General features: G+C 43.0%; 1 protein-coding gene across 1 annotated transcript in view; it reads left to right on the top strand.

The window, feature by feature from the left end:
* The first annotated feature begins 3,714 nt into the window (after positions 1-3,714).
* Positions 3,715-7,612, top strand: part of LOC308403441 (retinoic acid receptor gamma-A-like) — a 37,690-nt gene continuing 33,792 nt past the window's right edge. The window contains exon 1 of the mRNA XM_080892854.1: positions 3,715-3,942. The gene's annotated coding sequence lies outside the window, so the exon portion shown is untranslated. The remainder of the gene's footprint in view (positions 3,943-7,612) is intronic.

Raw genomic sequence — 7,612 nt, 5'->3', positions numbered from 1 at the left:
TGTTCTTTGTGTGTAGGCATGTTTAGCAGTTTGAGAGACAGAAAAGACATAAAGGAGCCTTGGGATCCGAAATGTGTTTATAGTGTATGTGTGGGTGTGATTATATTTGTGTCAGCTCTTTTACTCGCTTGAAGAAAATTAACAGCAGGGTGTTGTGGCGTATTAAAGGTTCTTTGTGTGTTGTGCGTGCATATTTTCTGCGTGAGCCGTTGCGCCCTTGTTTATTAGTTTGTGGGCACTTGCCAGCGCTGGTGCGAGCGTTGCGCCGTCTTCTGACATTCTCCATACGTGCGTGTGTGTTTGTGTGCCCGGGGAAAGCGAGTGAGCTTGTCATGCGTGCCTGTCATCCTCTGCATGCTTCGCCCTGCGCCACAGTGCTTCACATGACATCAATCTGAGCACAGTGGGATAGTGATCTCATTACCAACAGCCTGTTGCTGATTAAAACCTGTCGTCTGCAACCCCCCCTCCCCTTTCCCTCCTTATCCCTTTCTTTTCTTCTTTCCCCCTCCTTCACCGCTCTCCTCTGCTTCCTTGTCCTTTGCCTCCCCCCCTCCTGCTTCTTCCACCCCTCAACTCCAGAGTCGCACCATTCTGTGGTTTCTCCACTGCCTGCTGCCAAAAAGGGCCCCATTTCCAGCTCTGCAAAAAGTTATAAGCTCCCCTCATTTTTCCTTTTCAGTTTTGGCCATTTCTTTGTTCTCTCTTCTCTGCTTTACATCTTTAGGCCTTCTTTATCACAGGCTGAACTTCCCCAAAACTTTTACCTGCAGGCCTCAGAGGAAACCCTTCTCACATTTCTAATCCCCTTACTCAGTCAGTCTGCTTTAACAGTGCCACTCGCACTGGAACAAAAGTGAAAATGAAAATGTGTCTTTAACCGTCTCCACTGGTGTGAGTACGCATCAGCACGTGGATACATGTGCAAGAAAGGATGCTCTGTGCAAGTGCTTGAAATTCATAAATACACAAATGTGCCTTCCACACTCAGATGTTGTACACTCACCTCGTCTTTGTGCATTTCACTGACACAGAAACACAAACAGCACTAACCTTTCACCTCTTCTCACTGACACCGTTGCTGGGAAGCGTTTCGGGAAACTTGATAGTTAAAGGAGTGAACCTGGAGTTTGGATTTTAACCGTTCCAGGTTGTTTCTTTCTCAAGTAATTTTTTTTTTAAAAAGGCACAAAGTATAATAGTTAATACAGTAAATGACTATTTTTAAACGTGTAGATTGTTACCTTTTGGCGTTATAGTCACAAATTCAATAAATACGGTGCTGCAGCTCACTTAGTGGAGAAGGCAGCCTGTATGCATTGATTCCACCCTGGACCGTTTCCCTTGCTGCCTCTCCACTTTCCTGTCTCCTCTTGTTCAATGAATGCCCAAAAAACAAAATAATAATAGTTCCATAAAAATCTGTGTGACACTCTTCTATTGTTTTTTACATTAAGTTCAAAATAAAAGTGTTGGTGTGACCGAGTGGGCAGCAACATGCGAAAAAAACGTCCTCTATTTGTTCATTAAATCCCAGAAAATCCATTCCAGGTATTTCATTCATTCTACTGTTTAAACACACAAAACATATCTTTACAGATCTCTTTACATATTCTGTTGTTCATTTTTCACCGTGGCTTAGGTCTGTTGTTTTCATATCATGTATGAAAAGAGCTCGTGATGTACTGACTAATCCAAAACATGTTTCTTTAGCCGTCCCCGGTTAGGTGGGGAGTCACCGACACACGCACTGTTCATAAAGTTCTGCATGGCGATAGAAGCACTTCATTCTGAACTGAAATATAACTTGTTTAGCATCAAAGTCTTTTCCAGACTTCCAAACGCTTCCAGGAGGAAACGCAGATGAAAGATTAAACACACAAATCAAAACCGACACCCTCGATCTCCATCTAACCACACCTATTTAATGGCAACCAATCAGTGCAGACACACACACAGGTATCAGGTAATTGACCAAACTGAACCTGCTCTGTACTCAAACAAAAAGTCAACTTTTTTCCTCTCACGTTTTACATTAATGTTAATATTTCATAAACCAAAAGTGAGAGTCTGACTACAAATAAATTTAGGTTATTAACTAAATTAAAGTAACATGGACTGCGATTAGATTTCTTTTCATTGTACTGTTCTTTACTGTTTGTCATTCTCATGTTGGCCTTTATACTGGAAAATATAATCGCCTACAGAGACAGAGTGTGGAGGAACTATTTAATTTTATAGTTATTTATTTTTTATGAAAAAAAGAGTTATGTTAGTCTGATATTATAGATAATAAGTGTAAAAACTTAGGTACACTTATTCAGAGATATTTAGCATGGCACTGAATTACTCGTGTTTAATCAATTTTCTTAAATACTTGGCTGATTAAAATTGGTCAGTCAACCTGAGGGTAAAGCTCCTGTGCTGGAAGTCGACCTGCGCCGCGCTGCTCGCTGTTGCTGTTGTGGACGGGCTTGTAATGAGCCAGCTCACCGCTGAGGCCAGTCAGGCAGACGGTAGCAGACAGTTTTATCTCTGACATGGAGAGGCAGTTAGCTCTGTCCCTCAAGGCCCGTCTGGCCAGGTTTGATCTCATCATGGATCAAATGTATCTCTGTTAAACGTTTCCTTACCCGAAAACGACAGGGCTTATTTGCTTAGGAAAATCCTGTAGGAGGAAAAGACTCCACTTCAACTGAGTTAAAGGTGTGGTAACTGCTAAGAGAATGGCCCTTTGTATTTCTCAAGCTAGGCAAGATGGGAAACAGCTCACAGCATTTGCATTTTTGAGATTTAATGAAAACTGATGTGTATGCCAGGGTTCCCGTGACACTTGGTAAATTTTGCAAATTTTGCATATTTGCACCACTTTAAATGCACAATTGCAATTTTCATTAGTGCGTTGAGGTTTGATTTCCATACTTGTACACAGTTTATCTGTATTATTACTCAATTGCAATCAGTTACATTCTTTTTACTTTAAATGGACATGTTGAATGGAAATCTGAGAATTGGCACTACTAGTATCGCATTTGACGGTTTTAAACTATTGTTCCCATCACCCTGAGTCACAGGGATGCTAGGGTTTATTTCTATCCCATCAGGAACATTTAGTCACAATAACCCACTGAGTAGCCCTCGATTGGCTCGAGGCCCCCGGACTCCCACATTGGCCGGCCGGAGTCCCAAAGTCAAGGCATTGTAAACATGGAGCAAATGCCAAAAACTGACACCGATATCCCCAAAGGTGTGCAGCCCTCTGCGGCGTGTGTGTGTTTGTGTATGTCTGTGAGTTAGTCACTGTTTCACAAGGGCGGCTGTACGTACACATACGCGCCGCTCTCTCGCACGTACGTGTGTTGGTTTAGGTCTATCTTTGGATGGCGAGGAAAGGATGAACAAATTTAGAAATTCAAAACAAACGGCCACACAGTTGAAGTCTAACAAAAAGAGTGTTGACTGACAGTATGCAGTAGATGGAGTGAAGGTAAAGAGAGAGACACAGACTTTGAGACAAAGAAAGAGAGGGGTGGGGGTAAGAGGTGGCGGTGGTGTTGGTGGGGGTGGTGGGGGTTCAGCAAGTTGAAACCTAAGATTTTTAGACCCTGTTTTCCCTGCCTTCGGGCATTCTGTGGCTGGTAAAAAATGTGCTGTATATTTGAAGTGTTGGATCACGTGACAGAGGCAGGGTTTGTGAATCAAAGTACACAATGATTTCAGGAGGAGAGAGAGCGAGAGAGAGGGTGTATGTTGGTGAAAGAGAAAGAGCGAGAGAGACGGGAAAAGGAGAGGTAGGAGGAATGCAACAGGCTGAGCTCAAACGTTGCTGCGAGAGCGACTTCTGACAAACTCAACAACTACACCTCGGCTCATTTCTCCACTGACTTACAAACCACTCTTCTGTGTGGTGTTTCCTTCTCTGACCCCCCTCTCCCCGGTCTGGTAAGTTTGCTTTTCAGTCTTACTTTCCTTATAAGTTAATTCAAGTTGGCGGTTTGCAAGAGAAAGAAGACAGACAGAGGACATGTCAGAGCATGAGTGAGATGTGTTCGTGTTTCTCTTGTCTCTCTCCCTCTTTTTCTCAGTGTGTGTGTGTTTCTGGGGCAGCATGAGTGGGGAGATTGAGTTTCCCGAGGACAGCTTTAATTGAGAACAGAGCTTTTGAGAGAAGGAGAAAGAACAACAGAAACAGCTCGGGAAGCGAATGAAAGCTGATCGGCACTTGCGCGTGCTCTCCGTTTCAGATGATGAATACTTCTGTAAATCTTTGTGTCCGTGTGCGTCCGTCCTCATTTCTTTTGCTCTCGGATGAGTGTACAGCTCTGCGGTTAATTCCTGACTTCCCAAACTCTGATTCACGGTTGTTGAAATCACGATCTTGGAAAGGAAATCAGCTGAAATGGATGTTGAAATTCCCCCAGAATTTTCAAGGATGGCACAGTTCCCATACAGCGCATTACGTGCTGCATACATCAGATATGGGGGTATTACACAAGCTTCCTAACTATCAGACGCACTTCCAGCAACAGAAGAAGTGGCTTCTACACCCTGCAGGCCCCTACAGCCGACAGCCTGACTGTCAGAGTTGACGGATCATTCCATCAACATCACAAATGGCCGAGGAGGTCTAGACTACCTGAGTGTGTACACACACACAGCCACTCATCCCCTGCTGAAGGTTATATAAACAGGTTCCCATCCCCACAATTATATTAGTTGGATGGAAACACTGAAATCAGTTACTCCGGATATCACAAGACAGTCTGGTGTGCGTCTGATCACCACTCCTGCTTTGCATTATCTGTGTGTGTGAGAGAGAGAAAGTGTGCATGTATGTGTGAATAAGCTTAGTGATGGCCACATATTGAAACACAAGCTCTTTTTGTGCACTCTGAATCATTCCAAATTGCATCCTTTGTGCGACATGTGCTATATAAATACAGATGCATTGCTTGATTGATGATCGTGATTAAGATGTTATTTGCATGCTGAGTGCCTCTTCCCAGCTGAGCTGAGCTTTCCTGCATCTGTCTCCTAACACTACACTGAGGGGAGTGCTCGCACCGTGCAATGCGAGGCCTCACCATGAGCTCCTCTAGCAAACTCTCGACAAATCTATTCCAGATTCATTTTCCTTAATGTCGGGAGGAATGTTCATCAGCATGTCCGGAGGAAAAGTGCAGGAGTCTACAAATAGGACATAAACAACTGGGTGTAAAATGATGCATATTATATTAGCGCGATCACAAGGTGGAGAACGGTTGAGAGACTCACTGAATATGGCTTCTCTTCTCTTCACCTTTCTTTTCATCAGTTGTTCATTTTCTCTCTTGGCAGATCTCTGTAGAGTGCCGGCTATTGAGCGCCGCTAACTCCAGGTTGGCTCTCTTCAGCATTTGAGGTTTAATATTTATGATCCATCTGCAGTTGGTTAGGCCTTGTTTGTTTAATTGTTTTAAAAGCTGCTAGAGACGATATTTGTTTGCTTGCATGTGCATGTGTTTGGGTGTGTTAGATAAAACGCGTTTAACTGCATTGCAATCTCATCATTGTTCTGTACAAGACTGACAGCCCCTCAGGCTGAGAAGGATGTCTGGCTCCTCTCTCTTTCTCTCCTTTATTCCCTCTGTCTCACTGACTTCTTTCTCCTTTATTTCGTCTCCCTTACACAGCTTCCATCTTTTTTTTTTCTTATCCATGTCAGCTGAGTTTCATTTTATATGGGTTGCTCTCTTGGTTACTACATATAAATGGAAACTTGGAACTTCCAGAACAAAGAAGCGAGAGCTTGCTACTTGCTTTTGAGAGTGGAGGACACAAATGTTTTCTTGTTCCTCAGAATTACATATTGTCCACAGAGTTATTTAGAGAGATTTTAGTGAGAGTGCACTGGCTGTGGTTCGCTCTAACGTTCCCAATTGGCTTCAGAGATTTGGACGTAACTTGTAACATTCATTGTTGCTTTCGCTGCACTTTCCCCCCCCAAACAAGGCTCAATGTGTCTCACTGTGCCTAAAGAGCATCTCAGTGTTTTTAATCATGGCCCAGGGCTGCTCTTCAGCACAGGCTATGGCTTTAAACGCTCTTCTAATCCTCTCTGTGGTGGAACAGCGAGAAACAGACTGAGGATGTGTATGTGTGTGTTTGTGTGTTTCACATTTGACTTTAATACTAAGTGAAAAGCTGCCTACTGAACGCCTCAGTAAGGTCTGACCCACGACTGAGCTGATGAGCCTCAAGCAACAGGAGCTGACCCCAGCGCCAACATGGAGAGCCTCAGTAGCCCACAGGGTACCTTCACATAATGACAACATTGTGCCATTTACGAAACATTACTATCACTAGCATCATCCCAATTAGCGCCGCTAACACAGAATTGCCTCCTTGTTATTCCAAGTCATGCCACGTCTCGTCTTTTAAATGTGTTCACCAAAGTGAAGCTAAGAATTACAGTCAATTCACATTTTTTGGCAAGTTCGCATAGTAGCATCACAGGATCAGTGTTTTGTCTGCTGAGATTTATTTTGATTCAATTCGATTCACATGGGCCTAGAGATCAGTTGGCAACCACCTTGCAACCACTGGTGGGCAGGGAAAAACAACCTGCAACTCATTGGTGAAATTAGTTGCCGAGGCATAAGTTGTTGCACTTAAAACCACCTTGCTATTCCTCCTCTTTGTTTTGTTTGCTAACAGTTTGCCATAGTCATCACCATGAACCTGTAAAGAGTGTGATGGAAATGAGAAACCGTGACCGTTTGACCTGTTGCATATGTATTTCTGGGAGTTCCTTTCTCAAGGCATAAATATAGGGAGGTGAATGATTAAATCTAGATTGCAATCAGATTTAGTAACATTTGCAACCTGCAATTTGTTGCAATTTGCACATGTGTTTAGAAAACAGCGCAACTTTTGTAAATCACCCATAAAACTAGCCGCACCTATGAGCGCTATCTGAGGATTGCAATCGCACACTATGTTTCCCCATTTAGAAAATCTTGCACTCCAGAACTTGTTGATTTCAGCAGTAAAGCACAACTTTTACTTTGAAGCCAAACGTCTTTTCTAAATTTCACCACAACTTGGTTGTTAATCCTATGCAATGCGAGTGTGCAGCCAACCGGATTTGAGTCTTTGGCGAGCAGATTCTGGCCCTTGGGCCTTATGTTTGACACCCCTGCTGTAATAAGATGGATGTGTTGCAAAGATTCGGAAGGATATTTATCAGTAACAATACTTGAAAAATAGCTATGAAATAGTATCTTGATACCTAATATTTACATTCGAGTGTACAGTGTCGACGAAGCGAACGACATAATTGCGTGCATAAATTGAAAATATGTGTTCCCCACAGCCAGATTATAAGATGGCTGTCAGACACTGATGGTTTATGGCAAAGCAGTATTTGTACTCCTCAAAAGACATTTTTATATGTCAGTTTGACATAAAATATAGTACGGTCATTTGTTGGAAAATCTAATTACGCTGTTTATGGGTGATGGTGCCTGTTTTTTCTCCTCTGTAATGGTGTTTGTGTGTCAGTGTATGCATTTTCTACTCGCCCCGTCCAGCATAGCTCATGTCTGACTGACTGCACTCACTAAGCCAGATT

The sequence above is a fragment of the Rhamphochromis sp. 'chilingali' genome, assembly GCF_963969265.1.
Source record: "Rhamphochromis sp. 'chilingali' genome assembly, chromosome: 9".
Taxonomy (NCBI): Eukaryota; Metazoa; Chordata; class Actinopteri; order Cichliformes; family Cichlidae; genus Rhamphochromis; species Rhamphochromis sp. 'chilingali'.
This window is presented reverse-complemented; position numbering and strand designations above follow the sequence as displayed.